Below are 17,626 nucleotides of genomic sequence, written 5' to 3' on the forward strand. Positions count from 1 at the left end.
GGACTGAAGGAGCTGAAGGGGCCTTATCTGGCATCAATGGGAGAGGAGGCCCTTGGCCCTGTGAAGGCTCAATGCCCCAGTGTAGAGGAATGCTAGGGTGGTGAGGCGGGAGAGGGTGGGTGGGTGAGTGAGCGCCCTCATAGAAGCAGGGTAAGGGGAGTGGGTGGGATAGGAGGTTTGCAGAGAGGAAAGGGGATAATATTTGAAATGTAAATAATTAAATTACCCAATTAAAAAGGTGATAAGAGGATTTTATGTTGATACTGAATTTTTCTACAGTCTTTAAGTTAGTTTATTGTAAATGAAAGAATGAAGCTTGTCATGGTAGGTGAAGAAATATAATAAAAATTTATATTTATTCTTTACAAAACACAGAAAAGGAGTCTATTAGGGTCCCTAAGTCATCCTTAATTGGTACCCTTATGAGAAAAAGAAACATTGACTCTGAGAGGCACCAGGAATAAAAGCACATGACGTGGAAAGAGCTTGTGTGGACACAGCAAGAAGACGACTGTTTACAAACCAGGAGAGAAGGACTCCCACCCTGCCGACACCTCCATCTTGAGTCTTGGACTCCCAAACTCTGAGGAAGTAGATTCTGTTGTTTCGACACCAAGGCATTTCTTATGACAGCTCTCACAAGCAAATGCTCTAAAGGTTTTTCCCCAACAGGTTGTTCCTCCTGTCTTCTGCTTGGGCAATCCTGCCAGCCTCCATACCTGCTGCAAACAAAAGGACAAAGAAAAGTGGTGAGGAGAAAGGTGAGCGCACAGGTTATGGAGAAAGAAAACATCAGCCCCTCCCCAGCAGAGTTCCATGTCACTACACCAGCAGATCTGGGTAACAGAGTCCCCTCACTGCATTAGAGGATCTCTAGAGCAGTGGTTCTCAGCCTCTGGTCACCACATCCTTGGCAGTTAAATGTCCCTTTCATAAGGGTCATATGTCAGATATCCTGCATATTAGATATTTATATTACAATTCATAAAGTAGCCAAATTGCAGTCATGAAGTAAAAACAAAAATAATTTTATGGTTGGGAATCAGCACAGCATATTAAAGCGTTGCATCATTCAGAAGGTTGAGAACCACAGCTACAGAAGAACAAAACCCTAGAGTAAGGGTTTATTAAAAGAGGATTTCTTGGGTTGCCTTACACAATATGGTCTAGGTCGTCCAACATGGCCATCTCCATGCTGAAGAGGTTGATAACCCACAGCTGCTCGGTTCACAAGGTTGGATATCTCAGTGGTCCCAACCTGGTGCTAAGGGCATGAATCCTCCAACGTGGTCTTGGTTGCACACTGGAAGGTCAAAGAAGTCAGGTTCCGATATGAACAAAGTGTTTCAGCAGCGACAGGATACTTGAACTCCTAGATGGTAGATAATTTCACCTGGGAGATACTAGTCAGGCAAATAGAAGGAGAAAGCTATCCCCTTGAATCTCCTTATATCTGTGCCACCAACCACCACAAGATAGCATCCACAGTTAGAGTTGGCTTCCCCCTTGAATTACCCTAACCAAGAATATTTTCACAGGAGGGCTAAGACACTTGTCTCTAAGTTGATTCAAGATGCAGTAAAATGGGCAACCTATATTGGGCATAACATCAGAGGGCAGATCGCATCTCCAAAGAGGTGGAGAATAATGTTTCTTTTGCTTTCTCTTCTTTTTGAGATTATACCTTAATTACAATATCTGTCCCTTTCTTTTCCTCCCTCCAAATCCTATTTACCTTCAAGTTCACAGCCTGTTTTCCATCAGTTATTATAGAGTGCATATGTGTATCCATGTGTACATATAGTCCTAAACAAAGCCTGTCGAATCCCTATATTGTTACTTATGTAAATGTCTTCAGCATTGATCATTTGCCATTAGACAAACAATTGCTGTGCTCCTCCCTGGGGAAGACCACCTCTCCTACTCCCAGGCTTTCCTTAGCTGACATAGTTCTGATGCTCTTTACTTTTCTACCCCTCCTCCTCCTGTCCCTATTGAACATGTTGTCATGCCAAACAGATTAAAGTTCTGGAAATAAAGAAGAGAGAGCAAACGAAGACTGTGTATGCCTCTAGCACATATATACTGTCCCAGATGTTTTAAGTGAGAATTATGGAGACACATGAAGGTGCATCCACACCATGGCAGCAGATGAAGAACTGAAGAAGACTTGGTGCTAGGACTTTGCCTGGAGGTTACCACCCTTCATGCAATGTGGCGGGTTAGGAAAACAAACTCAAGACTTCATATGCTCCTATTTCCCCACTGGTTGACTTTGGGCAGTCCGTTTCACATTTCTCAGGCTGTGTTTACCTCCCTATAAAATAGGGATACTCAAGGCAGGAGATGTAGCTCAGTTGATAGGACGAGGGTCCAGCATCCAGGAATCCTTTGAGTCTGATTGTGAGCACAGCACAAACTGAGTATGGTGGCACAAGTCCACAATCCCAGCACTTAGAATAGGGAAGCAGGAGGATCAGAAGTTGAAGGTCATCTTAGCAAACACATTGAAGGCCATCCTGGGCTATATGAGACCCTGTCATAAAAGAAATGGTGTGAGGAGAATCAGAGGAAGAAACACAAAATAGAGACTTGGATAGTTATGATGAGTGTGGTAACATTTGTGAAGAATGTCTCTAGAGTTCTCCCAGATATGCACAAGGAATTATATTAAAGAATGTTCATCTCACATAATTGAAAGAATTAAAGTTTATGGCTGTGGAGATAGCTTCATGGGTTAGGCTACTCTCTGCAAGCATGAGGAGCTAAGTTCGAATCCCCAGCACCCACATAAAAAGCTGGGCATGACTAAACTTACAAAGTCAAATCCCATTCTTTCCTTTCCTTGCCATGCCTTTAACCCCAGGATTGAGAAGGCAAAGGCAGGAAGATCCTGAGAGCTAAAAGAAACAGAACCCCAATGATCTCAGTCAAGCTTTACATCTCCCCTTACCAGGAATTCAGTTTGGAGGTGGGTGCTAGGGTTTTAATGTCTCCACCGAAACTCATGAAATGTAATCCCAGGGTGAGGGAGTAAGAAAGTGGAAGTTCAATCTAACTATGGTATTTAGAGATGGGACCTTTGGAAGGTGGTTGAGGTTAAACGAGCCAACGAGGGTAGAGCCCTACTCCAATGGGACTGTGGCTTTGTCAAAAAGAGAGGTAAGAACTGAGAATTGAGCAAAGGTGCTCCTTCGCCATGAGATGCTCTGCTCCACTTTGGGATTCAGCTGTAGCACAACCACCTTAAGAAAAAATTCGGCCTGGAGAGATGGCTCACTAACTGCTCTTCCAGAGGTCCTGAGTTCAAGTCCCAGCAACCACATGGTGGCTCACAACCATCTGTAATGGGGATTCGATGCCCTCTTCTGGTGTGTCTGAAGAGAGTTACAGTGAACTTGCATACATAAAATAAGTAGTAAAATAAGTCTTATAAAACAAGAGAGAAAAAAAATTTCTTCAGGCATTTCCACCTGATCTTGCCCTGTCTTCTGAACCATGAGCTGGTTAGACCTGATTAAACCTGATTTTGTGTGTGTGTGTGTGTGTGTGTGTGTGTGTGTGTGTGTGTATTGGTCCATATTATTAAGTTATAGCAACAGAAGTTTTGTGACAATGGTCTTGTTCTACACGGTTGCCACACATACCTGGTGACCTAAAGTGACTGTGGAGCATCAATCACCGTGTTTCCATGGCAAACAACAGAAAAAAGGAAATGGAATAAAAAGTGTCTGCCCTGCCTTAGGCAGGATACTTCTTGAAAGAATCACAAACCATTTGTTCTTTCATCTGAAACTATCACACCATCATAGCTAGTATCTTAGTTAAGGTTTCCGTGCTGTGCAGAGATCCTATGACCAAAGCAACTCTTATATAGGGAGACATTTCATTGGGGCTGGCTTATGGTTTCAGAGGTTCAGTACATTATCACCGTGGTGGGAAACATGGCAGTATGCAGGAAGACATCGTGCTGGAGGAACCAAGTGTTCTACATCTTGATCTGAAGGCAGTGGAAGGGGACTCTCTTCTACACTGGGCAAAGCTTGAGAATAGGGGACCTCAAAGCCTGTCACACAGTAACACAATTCCTCTAAAAAGGCCACTCCTATTCCAACAAGGCCAGACCTCCTAATAGTGCCACTTCTTATAGGCCAAGCACTCAAACACCCAAGTCTATGGGTGGCATTCCTATTCAAACAACCACAGCTAGCTAGCAGGGAAATGGAAAGAAAAATCAGTTTCTATGGCAGGTAGTTGCGTTCCCAGGAAAGAATTGAGGAAGCGTCTCTTTTACCACGAGAAAGGGATAGAGTTCAGTAACGGACAATGGCTTATGTCACTTGGACCTATGGAAAAGATCTAGGACTTTATGTAAAGACATTTGCAGTGGCAATGCCTAGGTGACTTCTGATACAGCACAGAAGCTAATGCTGTCCTGTTTCAGTCTCAAAGGGTGGCCCATGAATGCTGGTTAGAAATGCAAAATTGGCCCTACATTCCAGCCCTCTGACTCAGAAGCTGCATTTTAACAAGAATATCTGGCATAGACTAGATTGATGATCCCACAAAGAGAAAGTTGGAAATTACAGCGAAAATTGGAAACATGGGAGTGTTAGGCGGGGCAGGGTGAGCCCCATGACCTTGGTACAAAAGTGGTGCAAAAGTACCAGACAGCTGAGTCTTCCCACTTGACTCAAGGATGAGAAGACGAGAAACAGAAGCGGGGGAAGAGGCACTTGAAAAACTTGGAATGAAACACAGTCTTGCAAACAAATTTTAAGTGAGTATCAGAGAAATTCGGATGCAACCACCCAGTATTAAGAACCAAACTGCCATAACCCTCACAATACCCTTGACTCATAGCTAGGATTCGCCCTCTGAGTGGTAAAACTGGACCTCAGAACTGTTGACTTGTGGAGATCATATGGTAAGGGCTGACACAGCTCAATACTTTGCAGAGCTCTGGATTCCCCAAACTCTATTCTGTGCCTTGTCTCTCTCCTCACAGTGCCTATGAATAAACTAGCTGTTATTTTAATCTTGCAAGTTAGAGGTCCAAAGACTTGATTACAACCCAGTGATTGTTTACCTTCTTTCTTCTACTCTTCCTTCCACTAATTCCCTGACACAGGATGAGGAAGGACATGTAGGGAATACCAGGATGGCGATTTGACTGTGTAAGAGGCCAGCCCAGGGAGAGGTACACATAAGATGGAGATTCCAAAAGCAACTGATATTTTTATCATTACAAAGTGCCGGTTTTGTTCAAGAAAGTAATATTTATAGAAGTAATTGCCAGAGTAAGGAATACAGAAGCCACATGAGGAGATGATACTTGAAGAGGTTGTCAGAAGCAGGGAACGAACTCCTCCTCCAGCTTCAGGACTTAGGGCCTTAGGGTCATGCCGCTGGCTCTGCTTGCCTCACAGAATGACGGCGCTGGGGAAAGCCATTACTGTCGGCTTGACCCACTTCAGCCTCAAGGGCCATACATCACTGAGTATGATTACTAGTATTAGATGAGAAAAAGTATACAAGATACTAGTCTAGTTCTCAGAACAGAACACGTTTCCAGTAGTTCTGCCTCTTACGAAATCTAATTGTAGATGAGAAAAGTGCAGTTGGAGATGGGTTAGGCAGCAACAAGTCCAGGAAGGAATTAGCCTACACGGACAGTTGTGAGTCCTTACCAGAGAACAGACCTGAGTGACGCCATCTCTGAGAAAGCCCCCTTCCTCTGCACACAGCCTTCACACACTGATTACAATCAACATGAATTCCGATGAGGCTTTCTTTCTCAGTGCTGTGTTCAAGTTATGGACTTCTAAATGCTTCTATTTCTCATAAATGTACTTAGTATCTCTGGCTCTAGCACATGAGTGCAAAGCAAATAGTCATCACTCTTACATCTCTTGCTTACGGAAGAGAATGAGATCAAAGGCAAAACTCCATTTATGACAGGCTTTGGCACAACCTATGAAGGTGACAGATGTTCCACCTCCTAGAACCTTCTTGTTCCCCCCCCCCCAGAAAAAAATCTATATTTTCCTTTAGTATATTGATTTCTTGTTGCAGAACAAGAATGGCTATTAAATATCTTTATTTGGTAGCTTGGGGTTACCAGTTGTGAGAAAAAAAATATCAGTACTTAAAGGAGAGTTGGTGGGGGTGGATGGAAGGGGGGCAAGAAAAGGTAAATCTGTATTACTGAATGATTTACAGCTGACTGAAGGACCGGGAGCCTCACCAGAGCAAGAGGAGAGGGCAAATGAGAAAAACATCCAATCCTGGGAAAGCCTTTGATGGATGAGCAAGGTTCTCTAACAAACGAGAGAGAGAGAGAGAGAGAGAGAGAGAGAGAGAGAGAGAGAGAGAGAGAGAGGGAGAGAGAGAGAGAGAGCGCTTTCCCCAGTAGCCAGCGAGCTCCTCTCACCTCTCATTTTGGCTTGTAATGCAGTGGAAATATCCAGGCTAAGAACTTACGGAACATGTGAACCAGCTGACGCACACTAATAATAAATTAAAGTGTTCTGGCTTTGTGCTTTGCTTTGATAAGAGGACATTGATTTCTCTTTAGGGACGGGGTTGGATCTTCATTATCAAAATGAAGTTGAAAAATGCGTGGATTGATGAGGAAGAATGTTCTAAATGCTATTTCCCCTCAGCAAGGCAAATCGCACTTGTATAATATATTTTTGCTTTCAAAGTGTGCTCACCCAAATTGTCTCATTTCATCTTATAAATAACCCAGTGAGTTAGGTGTCATTATCTACATTTTATACTCGAGAAAAACGAAGGCTCCTGGAAGGACATTTACAGCAGCATTCAAATGCTTTGCTATGCTGGCTTCGTTGGCACTTCCAATTAATGTCATCCTGCGGTCACAATTCCCACACCGGGCTTGACAGAACAAAATAACACCAATTCCAGTTAGGGAACCCGTAAGGGCCAGTAGCTTGAATGCATGTTTGCCTGTTAGACTCCTGTTATACCACTTGCTACCTGTGGTGTCTTCTTTGAGACTTGCATCTTTAAAATGGGGTAATACAGAGAATGTATCATGTAATGGCAACTTAAAATTCTGAGGGTTTAAAGGGCTCAGGAAATGGCTCAGTTGGCAAAGTGTTTGCTCAAGCATGCGAACCTGAATTCGGATTCCCAGCACCCATGTAAAAATGATGGTAGCACAAGTCTGCAAGGCTCAATGCTGGGGGATCTAGACAGGTAGATCTCTGCAGTTCACTGGGTGGCCAGCCTAGTAGAATTGAAGGATCCCAGGGTCAGTAATAGACCCTGACTTGGAAAGTGAAGTGGAGAACAATCAAGGAAGACACTTGAAGTCAATTTCTGGTACACACACACACACACACACACACACACACACACACACACACACGTATAAACACACATGTAAACACACACAGGTATACCTTGAAGACCGTGCACACACTTACACATGAACTGTATATATTCCATACACTATACATTCTATACATTGAACACCTTGAACACCCTTGGAATAGTTTTCATTTGGAAGATGGATAAACAGAATTTTTTTGTTATCTATTTTTAATGTACTTGTTCTGTTTTGGATTCCTCTATCTTTGAGCTGAAGGTGTTATCTTGATTCCTCAGATGGGTGCAATAAGTGATTCTCTTCCACAGACTATGGAAAATGTAGCATCTTCCCAGGAAGTCTTGAATCCCAAAGAAGGTCTTCTATTTCTTAATCAGCTCATGATCCAAACATCACCTCTTTCAGATCTATCCTGTACTGAGACTCTTGTTGTTCTCTGTAGTATCTTGCAGATGTTTAAAGGAAATGAATATATACACAAATTATATCAAGACATTTGCATGGAGGCAGGGCCGGCAGAGTATTTGCCTAGCATGCATAAATCTCTGAGGTTAATCCTCATCACCACATAAAACTGAACATAACGACTGATGCCTCTAATGTGTTTGGGAGGTGGAGGAAGAGGATCAAAAATTCAAGATCATCTTCAATTACACAGGGCAAGGGCTAGACGAGACACCAACTTTCCCTCTCCCAGCAACAATAAAATGGCAACATACCTTCAGCGAAGGATAGGACTTCATGTTCATCCTGTGTTCCGTGCTTGGTTTTTGTCTGGCTTGATCTTATCTAGATTTTGTGTATGCTGTTACAATCTCTGTGGATTCATTTGTGCAATTGACTTGTTGTATCTGGAAAACATTGTTTCCTTGAAGTCATCCACCAACTCTGGCTCTTAGAATCTTCCTCTTCCTTCTTCTACATTGATCCCTGAGTCTTCAGGGAGGAGATATGATATAGATATCCCATCGATGGCTAAGCATTCTGCAATCTTTTATTCGCTACACTGGTCCTGACCAGTTGTAGGTCTCTGTGTTAATTCCCGTCTCCTGCAAGAAGAACCTTTTCTAAGGAGAGTTGAGAAACTCACTAATCTATAGGCATAACAATAGGTTATTAGATGTAATTTTATTGTTCCGTCCATTTAGCAGAATAGTAGCAGAAATATAGTATGATCTACAACATAGAGATCATTGTAATAGTAGTAGTAGGTATAACTGTTGCTGCTGCTGCTGCTGCTGCTGCTGCTACTACTACTACTACTACTACTACTACTACTACTACTACTACTACTACTACTACTACTACATAGAGACCACAATCTACCTAGCTACAGGTTCTTAGCGTCATTGATAGTGTCAGGTATGGGTCCCATCTTATGGAGCAATCAAAAAGTGATTGCTTCCATAACATTTGCACCCTTATCACACCAGAGGGCATATCTTACTAATCAGATCATTATTGTAGCTTGAAACATTCATCTTACGTGTTTATTAGTACATATTCCTTGTACATTGCAACGGGCTTCATAGAGACAGACTTTTTTTTTTTTTTTTTTTTCCAGAGCTGGGGACCGAACCCAGGGCCTTGTGCTTCCTAGGCAAGCGCTCTACCACTGAGCTAAATCCCCAACCCGAGACAGACTTATTAAAATAAATATATCATGTACTTTGAACACAGTCACCTCTTATTAGCATTTCAATCACCTTATATGTAGTTCCATTCTGTTCCCCAAATAGCAGAGAGAGAGAGAGAGAGAGAGAGAGAGAGAGAGAGAGAGATAGATTATAGAAAATATGATGTTTGTCTTTATATGTTTACTTACTTTGGTTTAAAAATCATTCTCCTTCCATGTTTGTATGTGGGTAGGACCCAGTGGGGAGGGTTATTAACACAGGTTATCTATGTTAGATCTCACTTTATAACCAGGAAAATTTGGGTCCAGAGAAGTTAAAGTATACCCAAGACACCTAGTCTGGCTCTTAGAATCTGGCTCTTAGGTGAAACGGATGAGGAGTTTTCTTGGTTTCGCTGAAAGATACCATGATACTTACTTTAGCAGGTTGTTAGAATTCAATGAATGCAAGCAAAACACCAACCTAGCATCTGGAACGCTGCTAAAGAAATACTAGCTGTAGTAATAATTACAATGCCCACTCTCTCACCTTCACTCCATCACCTTCAGACAAATCTAATCGCCCTCAAACCCTATCCTAACCACCACCACCACCACCACCACCACCACCACCACCACCACCACCACCCCTGCTCCCACATGTATTACAAAAAAGCATTCTCTTAAAGCAGAAAGCCTGGCCTTTGAAATCCTAAAATCAGGGCCAGAGAGGTGGTCCAGTGCTCTTAAGCACTTGCTGTTCTAGCAGAGGACCCCGGTTCAGTTCCCAGCACCCACATGCTGGCCAATAACCATCCATAATTCCAGTTCCAAGGGATCTGTTACCCTCTTTGGAACAGTATGGATACAAGGCACACATGTGAAGCACATACATACATGGAAGCCAAACACTCAGATATATAAAAACAAAATAAGTAAAATAATAAAAAACAAAATCCAGAAATTAGTTTTCTCATGTTAGCTGAATCACCTTTGGCAAATGCTACCTTGCCTTAGCCACAGTTTGCTCATCATGAAACAGAAGTCAGAAACTTGTATTGAATTAGCTCACATCATTGTCATGATTATATAATATAGAAATGTAAAGAAGCTCTATGCTTGTTGATACCTGTAACAACTCCTGTTTTCAACTTGACACAATTTACAGTCACCTGGGAGATGGAACCTGGATATGCATGTGAGGGATTATATTGATCCCATTAAATGGGGTGAAAGACCTATCCACTGTGGGCGGCACAATCCCTTGGCTCCTAGATGTACACCTACAGAAAGGGAGACGAGCATGCACTCATCACTCCTTGCTTCTTCTCTTTGTATGCAATGGACCAGGCACCTCAGATTCCTGCTGCTGTAACTGTCCGATCCCATCCTGGTGTGCTACCACCTGGAACTGGAGCCAGAACAAAACTTTGTCACCTTGAGTTGCTTCTGTCAGAGTGCTTTATCACAGCAACAGGAAAAGAAACCAAGAGAGTACCTTATTTCTAATCTCATATTAGAATGGTTAGTGGATTTTGGTTTTTTGTTTGTTTGCTTTTTGTTTTTTAAAAAGATTTATTCATTTATTATATATAAGTACACTGTAGCTGTCTTCAGACACACCAGAAGAGGGCATCGGATCTCTCTATAGATGGTTGCGAGCCACCATGTGGTTGCTAGGAATTGAACTCAGGACCTCTGGAAGAGCAGTCAGGGTTCTTAACCGCTGAGCCATCTCTCCAGCGCCCCGGATTTTGTTTTTTGATGCAGGGTATTTGCTAATCTGTGTTAAAAACATATGGACTCTCCTTTGGGGTATAGTAATAGCAGACTGCCAGTGTTCCGATTAGTTTCTCTGTGTTCGGCCTTCTTGCTTTGTTTTGGTTCGTTTCTCATGTGACACCCATTCCTTCATGGGTTTCTGTAACATCGATTCATATTAAAAAGAAAGCATAAGACCTTTACCCCCACCCATCACAAATTTTCTTTTAGTATGTGAGAATGAGTCTATATCAACTGATTGATCAACTGAGGCGATGGCAGAGTAAGAAAATAAAAGGTGCCTGTCCGTGAATCTGTCAGTCTTTGAGGGGAATGAACCACATACTTTGCCTCAACATAATGTCCCGAAAGAGTTAAGTGATCTTTCAAAGAAACCTAGCAGACCTCAAAATGTCCACTCACACAACACATGCCTCACTTTGAAGGTAATTAATTCAGCTTAGCACTGTTCCCTGGAGGTCTTGTCTGACATAGAGGCAACGTGACACTGAAAATTGTAGAATTGCTCAAAAGCCCAGGGACCATCAGAGGAACTCCCAAGCTCTGCTGTTAATGATGCTTATCCCAGAGATGTAAGAGTGGGGCACATTCCCTTCCCCTCACCTAGTCACAAAGCCTGGTCAAACCGAGGTATCCTGTTTGCACCTGTTGGGGATCATTGTCCAACTTCAGACACCAGAGGTAGGGAGGGCGGGGCATGAGCTCCTGCAGCAAAAGGTGTTTTGGAAAATAAGTTTCTCGTTGACTCTCCCCAGATTCTTGGGATGCCAGGAAAGAGGTCACTCTCTAAAAGTCAAGAGGACCTCGACTATCATCAAGGGTGGTGTGGTTGAGAGCCTCAGACTTCTCCAGATGACTGTAAGTGTTTCCACTATGGTGGTTCCAGAGGCCGAGGGCGTGCCCCTCCTAGCGCCAGCCCCGCCCGCGCGATGCCCGATAGTAACCCCGAGGCGCGCGGCAGCCGAGCCGCCTTCAACCAGCGCGATTCCTCTGGTTTGCAACCTAGTTGTTAGATCGGCTCCTCCCGGGCAGGAACTTGAGTGTTAAGTTTGCACCCACGTAGCTTCTTGCTCGAATGTGCTCCTCTCTAGCTCCGGAGAGAGCCTTGCTCTTTTCCGGGGGCAGTGATCAGGGCGGAGATGAGGGGAGGAGATGGGCAGCCCCCAGCTGTGGGAGAGTGGGGAGCGGGAAGTCCAGCAATGGGGGGAAGGGAAGGACGGGGAGCCTGGGGTTGTCAGTGCTGCGTGACTACTTTAGAGAGAGGTCCACGTTGCTCTGTCTGGCCTGCGACCGTGCCCACACAAAAATCAGTGCACGTCCGCAAGGCCCACAACCTTCATTTCTGAGAAGAACAGAAATCACAAAAAAAGGGGGAAAAAAAAACACCTCGGGATGCTTAGCTGCAGCCGGCAGCCAGCTCTGCGCAGGCGCGCGGAGATCCTCGTCTGACCTGGAGTTACCCCGCTAGGCGGTCGCTGCTGAAGTAGGTGAAAGGTAACTGGCAGGCGCCGCTGAGCCAAGGCCAAGACAGGCCTGCGCAGGACCTGTCCTGTGCCTTTCCAGACTCAGCAAGTTTCTCTAAGCGAGCACTTCCTTCTGTGGATGGTGCTTGAGCTAATGCGAGGATGCCCGAATCGAGGAGATTTGGAGATCTTGGCAGCTGGCGGTCTGTGCACAAATAAGGACCTGGAATTGTGCAAAGGGTGGAGAAAACCAATTATGACATACCCTTTATGTGGCTACCATGATGTGCAAAGTATCACTTGCGTCTTTTAAATTTAGAGATCCATTGGAAAGAAGGCTCGTTTATGAGCAAGGAAACTGAGGCTCAGGGAGCTCCAGTACTTTCCATTAATGGTCCCCGATTCAGTGTAGAGAGCTCTGTTCTAGAGTAAGTAACAGGTACATAGAGTGAGTTTTGGAAAGAACTTACTCCATCCATTCTGAGGAAGGTACCTGCTACCATTTGGGTTCTTTGTTTACTGAGGGCAGAAACTCAGCTCACGCTTGCTAAATTTGCTATTTATTGGAGTGAGCTCATAAAAGAACAGCTAGATTTTTTTTCAACCCCAGGCTTCCTCAAAAGAAGCTGTTACTGTGTCTGGCAGACTGAAGTGACTGCTTGTTAATGACGTTCCCCAACATGAGGGCCTTTATATCCATTTAGCAGACATGCACCCAGTCTGGAATGTATCCATAGCTGGAAACAGGTGGTAAACACTGACGGCAGAGAATGCCTCGTTCTGCCTGGAAATCCTGTATTGAGTCTGGCACAGTCTGCTAAAACTGCTGTACCACAATACCAGCAATTTCCCACCTATCTGGAGCCTGGAAAGCTAAGATCAAAAGACTGGCTGGCCCACAGACTGGCATCTCACCTTCTGCTCAGAGAGCAATGAGAGAAAAAAAAGAGGAGAGGGTTTGGGGAGAGGATTCTAATAGTGGCTTTTCTTGTAAGGCCAGAGCAGTAGTAGACATCTGGGAGTCTCTCCATCTTCAGACTTGGTGAAAGCCATTAGCATTCTTCCCATTAGAGTTGCCTATGTAGCTAGAAGCATATCAGAGAGGAGGGGAGGGCAGGGACCCAATTCCACTCTTCTTACTTCTGTCTATCCCTCGATGCTGGGCTTTCCTAAGCATTGCAAAGAGCTGGAGAGAGAAGCAGGTGTCCTCCCCTCCTGAAGGGGCCTTGGAGACAGGAAAGGGAATAGAAGGCAAAGAGAAGTGGGCCAACCTCCTCCTACTCTCATCTCTTTCCAAGAATCTGCTCCCTTGAGTGTCTCAGGGAATTGGAATGTCACTGCCTGGTGGCCCCTCCATGGAGTTGCTGCTCAGGCTGATTAAAACAAAGGCTGCAATTGGGCTACCCTTGCCCGAAAGTAACCCTGTCTCCAAGCCTTGCTGAGGTGACCAGGGGAGAAGCGGAGACTGTTGGATGCCTCTGTTGCCATTGGCAAGAAGATGGCCGTTTGGAACGTAAATCATTACCCTGTTGAGAGTCTCACATGCTAAGAGCTTTGAACATATTTGAGCCCTGAGCTGGACAGTTATAATTGAATTCTCCTGTGACCCACTCGAGTCTTGTGCAATCATCAGTGTGATTGCTGGTTCTCAGAGGATAAAACTAGGCTCTAAGAAAGTGACTCCTAATCCCATACAACTCAGCTCATCCCATGGCTCTGGGTCTTCAGATACAACACGTATTGGGGGTTAGTGGAGCTGGTTGGGACAACTCTCTGTAGGTTTTCTCCTTTGTTATCGCAGGAAATTTTAAATGAAAAGGTCAAGCAAGAGGTGCCCTGTGCCTTCCAGATGAGTGACTTTGTACAAGAATGAGGTTGTTCGCAGTGCCTGCAGCTGGCCTTGGCACATGGTATGCGTTCATAAAGACGTTTCCTAAGTGATTGACTGAAGGAAAGGAACAGGTGAAAGCAGGAGTGAAGGCGTTTCAGTCTGATACACCAATGTGTCTGCGAGTGAAAAGTCTACTAGCCTTAGAAGACCATTGGTAAATATACTGAAGGTGGGGGACGCAAAGCCTCGGTCTGCATCTCTTTCTGATTCAGTTGCTCTCGCTGGGCCCCTTGTGATTTTTGCTTCTGGTTTGTAACTGGGGAAGGCCATTCACTCCATTCTTTCAGAAGCTACTTCTTTTTGAAGAAGAAGCAGGAGGAGGAGGAGGGAGAGGAGGAGGAGAAGGGAGGAAAATGAAGAGGAGGAGGAAGTGGAGGAGGAAGTGGAGGGAGAAGAGGAGGAGGAAGAGGAGGAGGAAGTGGAGGAGGAAGTGGAGGGAGAAGAGGAGGAGGAAGAGGAGGAGATCCATGCACACTAGTTTGGCCTTGAACTCCTGAGCCTCCTATCTCCACTAAGAACTCAGGTCCAGCCTGTGCCACCATACACAGCTAGAAGTTAATACTCTCTATGAGGTTTTAGATAAGGCCTTGTTCCAAAGAGGGGAAAATAGGAGATTTGGATTTAAAGGTTCGAGGTGGAGTTTGTTCTTCTTGGAGATCATCTTTCAGCACATGACTGAATCTCTGTGATCCTGTTTCCTTGTATATAAAATGGGTTAAAAAGTTACTTGGTAAGGGCAATATTAGGATGTCAGGGTAGCCGTGGAGAGAAGCATTTCCAGGCAGTGTAGAGTGGTGGATAGTGCAGAGAGGTGCATGGCCTAGGAGCAAGACACAAACTGTGCAAGCACCTCCTGAATCCTGGGTCTGGGCTTTGGGCTTGCCTAACTCTTCCACACTGAGGTGTAGACATGCCATTTGATTCCGGTGGCCATGGGAGGAAAAACATCTCTGAGCTGCGGAATGCAACTGGACTCTGTCTGCCTGTGCTCACTCTGCAATCGCCTAGCTGAGTCTGCCGGATTCACAACAGTCAGCACTTACTGAGTGTTGATTGGATGCCAGATCCTAAAATTTCAGAGTGGGCCTGATACAGAGAATTTTAAAACAGAAGGATTTGTTAGCTGCAGGGTAGAGAAACCCATCACACTGGGGAATGAGAAATTCCCTAAAGAGAGTCAAAGGCTCAGCTGATACTGTCCTTGTCTGGCATGGATGAAGGTGTGGGTCTTTTCCCCAGCATAGCATAAGCCAGCCATGGTGATACACTTTTCTAACACCAACACTCACAGACAGGAGGATCAAACTCAAGGCAACATGCCACACATGTAGTAAGTTTGAAGCCAGCGTCTGCTAGAGGTACTAATCGGGAAAGGAAGAGGAAGAGAGACAGAGGGAGGGACAGAAGGAAGGTAAGAGAGAGAGATGCACAGGCACTGACAGACAGACAGACAGACAGAGGAAGGGGGAAGGGGAGCTCAGGTGCACACGCTTACGTTTTCTGGGACTAACGAACAACCATGACTTTGGAGTTTATACCTTTTGGCAAACAAACTTGAGTAGAATCCCTCTTTGGCCAAACCAAACATTTTCTTTGTTTACCCAGACACTTGGGGAAAGGGTAAGAACCAGGAGCATCTCTAGGTCATCTTAAAGCCGAGAGGCAAGGCCCAGGGCTTGATTGTTTACCAGCCGTGTAGGTGTGGCTCATTGACTCCTTGTTGTCGGAAAAGTAAGGACCTTCTGTCTACCTTCCTCACAGCATTTTGTGGGGGCCAAACCAGAGGAGGGTACAGACACCAGCATAGCTCCAGAGAAATGTCTGCATTCTCTCTTTATCCACAGAAAGACTTGCACAAGTGTTAGTCCCTTGGGGAAGGGAGGGCAACTCCGTTAATTAAGCCTAACCCCATTCTGTCTGAAGGCTATAATTACCCTCCCAGGTGGATGTCTTCTTGCCTTGAGACTTCCCTTGGTCCTGGGGGGGCAGCATGTCAGAGCTCAGCCTCCTGGGTATAAAGGTGCAGAAAGGCTGAGAGATCTTAAAACCTGCTCAGGAAAATCCCCAGGAAAGTTGCTGTAAATAATTAGCATGAGCTATGTATGTCTGTGAGCCAGGTGGCAATGCCACAGAGAAAAGCCAGGCCTCTGAGGTATTTCAGCAACCATGTAAAATGCAGATGTGTCAAGGAAGCCTGGCATCTAACCCTGACTGCTTTCGTCACCCCCCCACCACCACCACCCTGCCAGGCACAAGACCACCACCATGTTCCAATAAACCCTACTGAGTATATATGGGAAACTTTAATTGCCAGAGAGCTATTCTCTATTGCAGAGTTAACTGTCCCTGAGAAACTGTATTGGGGTTTTGAAAAAGGAAACAATAAGTTCGAATCTATACTAAGGCCATATTAGTAGTGTGATATTCCTCTGGGAGACACAGGGGATTGTGGGAAGAGGGTAAATCATGTTGCATCTGTCATCCGTTGGTTCTCTACCTTAGCTATGGTATCTGCCCCGGAAAGGGGCTTTTAAAACCAGAAATGGACATTTCAGGAAACTTCCAGTAAGATTTGCAAAGACTTGTATTACAATCCCAACCTAAGGATTCACAAAGGGCCATCCCAAACCAATAGCCAAATGGACTGAGGAACACCTGTGCTTGACAACAGTGAAAATGTCCCTTAGTTCTTTGCCGACAGGTACACTTGTATTAGTTAGCAGAGGTGACAGATTTCTCTGCTTACCTTGTTTGGTGTGCATGTATAACGTATAACGAGGACCTTTAATCAAAGGCTGAGGAGAGCAATGAATACATTCAAGGCTTCTCTACCTTGACACAGAAGGAAGTGGTTGGGTTGGAATGGTGGATGTCTTCGGTGCCCTGTCCAGATTTTTCTGTAGTGCAGGAGACTGTCTGTCCTTCAGCTGCTTCAAATATTCTCAACTAATGACAGCATGGCTTCCTTTTCCAGGAATTGTCCCATAAGGGTTTATGTTCTGCATACCTGCAACCAAAGTTGGACAGATAGGAAGTTAAAACTCATGACCCCTTTTCTTGAGCCTGGGTCCAGCCCTGCAATTTGACCATGTTCCCGTGTTCCTATTGGGGCAAGCTGGGACTATACTTGGCCTGAAGCAATGATGTATTTTCCTCCTTCCTTAAAGGATTCTTTGGTGACACTGTCCCCAGTGTCAACCTTCTTATTGCTGTGACCCTTTAATACAGTTAGTTCCTCATGTTATGGTGACCCCAACCATAAAATTATTTTCCTTGCTACTTTGTAACTATAATTTGCTACTGTTGTGGATCATAATATAAATATGTGTGCTTTCCACATAGGGGTCTTAGGTAACCCCTATGAAAAGGCTGGTCACAGGGTGATTGTGACACAGAGGTTCAGAACCACTGCCATAAACACACTTACATTTGTCTCACTCTGTTTCTGGGAAACCTGAAGGATGTGCCATTGTGGACATGTAGCTCAGTGGGAGAGCTAAGGTGCTGGGCTTGGTTCG

At 44.7% G+C, this 17,626-nt stretch overlaps 1 long non-coding RNA gene across 4 annotated transcripts; it reads right to left on the bottom strand.

Moving 5' to 3' along the window:
• Positions 1–341: 341 nt before the first annotated feature.
• On the bottom strand, positions 342–17,115 carry LOC148005788 (uncharacterized). 4 transcript variants are annotated; one of them, XR_015620873.1, is made up of 7 exons: positions 11,358–11,648; positions 10,260–10,383; positions 9,183–9,388; positions 8,077–8,208; positions 2,314–2,536; positions 1,157–1,303; positions 342–722 (listed from the first exon to the last, which is right to left on the bottom strand). It is a non-coding gene; the product is annotated as an uncharacterized LOC148005788 (long non-coding RNA). The 4 variants fall into 4 exon arrangements; XR_015620870.1 differs by lacking the exons at positions 2,314–2,536; positions 10,260–10,383 and adding an exon at positions 16,941–17,115 and having other exon boundaries at positions 11,358–12,440; XR_015620872.1 differs by lacking the exon at positions 2,314–2,536.
• Positions 17,116–17,626: the final 511 nt, after the last annotated feature.

The sequence above is a fragment of the Rattus norvegicus genome, chromosome 5 (assembly GCF_021556685.1).
Source record: "Rattus norvegicus strain SHRSP/BbbUtx chromosome 5, alternate assembly SHRSP_T2T, whole genome shotgun sequence".
In the NCBI taxonomy this organism is placed as follows: domain Eukaryota; kingdom Metazoa; phylum Chordata; class Mammalia; order Rodentia; family Muridae; genus Rattus; species Rattus norvegicus.